Source organism: Orbicella franksi, chromosome 15 (assembly GCF_964199315.1).
Source record: "Orbicella franksi chromosome 15, jaOrbFran1.1, whole genome shotgun sequence".
Lineage (NCBI taxonomy): Eukaryota > Metazoa > Cnidaria > Anthozoa > Scleractinia > Merulinidae > Orbicella > Orbicella franksi.
Window position 1 is genome coordinate 13,292,884 of NC_138159.1, and position 3,969 is coordinate 13,296,852.

The window sequence follows — 3,969 nt, forward strand, 5'->3', positions numbered from 1 at the left end:
ATCAGAACTGTCTGTGATTCGCTAGCGCGGAAGAAATTTATTTGCGTGGCTTCCGGGCGATAATTGACGTAACGATAACATGTTGAGTGTTCGCTTACTGCTAGCTATGACCTAGTTTGTTTGAAGTTCGATCGATTCTCGATGTAGGAAGCTCTTGTTCAGCCCGTTTAGGACGATGCAGGCCTTTAGAAAGCGATAAATTAGCTGTCTGCCGCGGTTTTGATATCTGTTCGTTCGTGATGATTTAGACTCCAATTTCATGCTTAAAGCACTCTTAATTAAATTGTACAATTCATGCTTCAACGAAAAGACGGTGAATTTAGTCTTCCTGGCCTCAAAAGGCATACAGGAGAGTAGTATAACAAATGGCGGTACGAGCGCACTTTACCAAAAAACGGCCACCAACTCTTCTACTGAGCTCATTTTATGTCTCCCAGCCCACCGGCCTGAGAATCAAAAAATGCTTCTCCATTTGTTCATCCTGAAGTCACCATTCAATGTTTCCAATCTATTTTTCCTCACCCAACGGCTTCTCCTGAGAGCAAAAACATGTTTTCACAAAAAATAAAAATTACTTAAAGAGAAAACTATATATTTCCAAAAGGTCTAGATAATAGCAGACACGTAAAGATTTTAAGGAAAACGACCAATTTTTTAAGTTTACAAGACATGTTTCGACAGAACTTCTGTCATCTTCAGTTGAATGATTACAAAGCAAGTTGAATAATAAGTAGACAAAAATGCTAATTAAGACAAATAGTAACAAAAGAACGTGAAAAGGTATAAATTAAAAGGATAATTTTAGATTTACATGGTGTAATTGTTGATTGAGGCAAGGTAGCTCTTTTTGAATATGGATAGCCTCCTTTATCTTGAGTTGAAAGCTGGTAGTGGCGTGATCTAAAATATGAAAGCAGTCTATTGAACAAAATGAGCGACAACGTTCAGAATTCTGAAGATGTTTGAAAATGTGAGAGGCCTTATCAACGGCTAAGTGCTCACGTACGCGTGTGGAAAAATGTCGGGTGGTTTCGCCGACATAACAGGCATTACAGCCCGCACATGTTAACTTATAAACCACACGTGAACGAAGCCCGCTGGGGATAGGGTCTTTCACACCAAAAAGATTACCTATCTTAAAGGAAGAAAAAACTAATTTGATGTCTAAATCATTACAATAGCGCTGGTAATGATTTAGGCATTGGTCGTTTTCCTTAAAACTATATATATAACTGTAATAGTATGAATAAGTATAATGAGAATAATATGAAAAAATCAATTTTGAAAAAATTGAATAAAGACCAGCTTATTGAATTATTGCTGGCAAATCAAAAACCAAACCCAAAGCCAAGAGAGAGATCACAACCTATTCCAAGAAAGACTTTAAAACAGATGGTCAAAGAAAATGAGCAAAATATAATTGAACCACCACCAGAATTTCGTGATGGTTACAGACCAACTCCAAAACCAAGAATTTTATCAAAACGGTCTGTGCCTGTGCCTCGACCCCTGATGGAATTTCATGAGCTAAAACCAGTGCCAAAACCAAGAGTTAAATCTCTGAGGCCAGTACCTGCTCCAAGAAATATTAATCTTGATCAAAAAATTAAACTGCTGAAATATAAAGATAAAAACTAAAAATCTGAAAGTGATGAAATCGACGAAAAAATCAAGAATATAATTCAAAATATGGTTTTCAACCAAAACATTAAGAGTGCCTGCCTGTAAAAATCAGACAAATTCTTAATTTCGCGGCAAGGGTCGAAAATTCGATTTCGCTCATATTCTTATGGTAGATAGGCTAGGGCATGACAAAAACTATTGGATACTTTTTTGGCAAAATATCCTTTTATTTCAAAGAAATATACAAATTACCAAATGCCGTTAAAATCGTCATTTGACGCACCATTTTATTAAGCAAGTTTGAGAGCCTCGCATGCAAAACCACGCCATTCTTCCGTCTTTAAAACACTCACATATTTTTGTGCAATGTTTAAATGTGTACTGGGTTGATTTTAGGGAATGTTGCGTTGTCTTTTTGGGCGCAAATAATTAAATTTCGAAGACATGTATTTCATTCACTTAAAAGTACTTCGTGAATGTAATTAATTTTCACCATGTGCGAAACCTTCAAATGGATTAAGCTTCTGGTGGTTGAATAGCGGAAGGATGGTCTACAGATTCCTGTAAAAATTTCTTTGGGCAAATGATTGTGAGCGACGCGAGGACTTTTCAAAGTACGTCAAAAATGCAAATATTGGACCATCCCTGGTCAAATTTCAATTTACGGGTTAGACGTATATTTTAGCATGCGCCACATGACTTGACCTATAATAAGTTGAAATAGACACAGAGCTGATAATTTCGAAATGTTCTAACCTTATTTGTTGTAAAAGGCAGGCCCAAAGCCGATTTGACGTGTTTCTAGTCGATCTCTCACCATTCGTCGCACATAAAGCAGACGTTTGCTTTTGTTTACACAAGGTTAATGTCCGATGTACACCGCCTACTGTCAACCTATTATTGGTCGAATACCATGAGTCTGTGATCATCTTTCTGCGCATATGAACATAGCTACACCTAAGTCAAAAACGGCTAAGTCATTTGTACATAGTTGCTTGCTTTGCACTGCGCCAAAATATTACGTTTGATCGATTGCTGACCATTGCTGATAGGCGTGTCGGCGCAGCACAATCTCACAGCCGTTATCTGTTCGTCACGCAATGCTGTCACGGCATATGCTGCGCATGTTGATCTATTTTGTATAGAGCACTCAGGATAAGTGAAACAATTTAATCATTGTTCATCTGTTTGTTCATATATATAAGAATATGTGTATATTTATATAATCGTATTCTATAGTGTACGTGGCCTCGGTCCAATTCACGTTTGTTGTACGTTCTAATGTTTCAGACAAAAGCTGATAAAGCTAGTGCTTGTACTCACTAGAATTTTAAAAAAATCGCCATAAGCAAATTATAGATCAATGAAGCAAGAACTAGCTGAGTTAAAAATGGGAAATCAAAACGTGTCTAATTCGTGAGAAAAACAGACCAAATTTAATTTGTAGTTACGTGACTAAATAGCCCTGGCCATGCCATTTTATTTGGCGTATTTTGTTTGCTTAGTGGCGAGGCATTGGTATGTTTGTAACAGAAAATAGAGGACTGTTGTCAATACAGTCCAAAATTATTGTCAGTAAAATATTGTAAATAAAACACCTATTGACTGGTTACCTCCGCGGTCACCATTTGTCGTTCCGATAAAGGTTTCATTATTGTCTTTTCCCCTATTAAGCGGCCAGCCAAAATTTAAAAACTTTGTTAAAGGGCGATGGCAGATAAGAGTGTGAAATTGAAGGTGCATGACGAGTGATAATTCAAACACACGTCTATCATGATTGTCTTGAATTGACTCCATGTTCACCAAGAAATTTATAGCCCGATAGTGAAAAATTAAATATTCAAGGTACACCAACCTCTATTTAAGCGGCTAGCCCCATTAAGCGGTCACCACCCATTTCCCCGAGGGTAGCCCACTGTATTACATGTAAACCAAAAATAATTGCACATCGCGATGAGTTGAGCGTTACAGCATTACGCAGGGCACGTAGGTAGCGGTGGTCGAGTAAAAGATAACAACAGGGCAATGGGAAACTATTCATTCTTTTCATTTCTTAATTTAATCTCTTCCTACTCAACACGATTGTGTGCTCCCAGTGGTTCCAAGCCTTACGGAGCCTTACGTATTAGGATAGAAATTGTCCTACCCCTACCCCCTAAAATGGGATGACAGCATTGCGTGACGAACAAAGAACCGCTGCAAGCAAGCTAGGATTCAAACTATCAAACATGATGATCAAACGTAATCCTTTGGTGTAGTGAAAAGCAAGCAACTATCTACAAATGACTTAACCGTTTTTGACTTAGATGCAGTGATTCATGGTATTCGACCATTGAATAAGTTGAC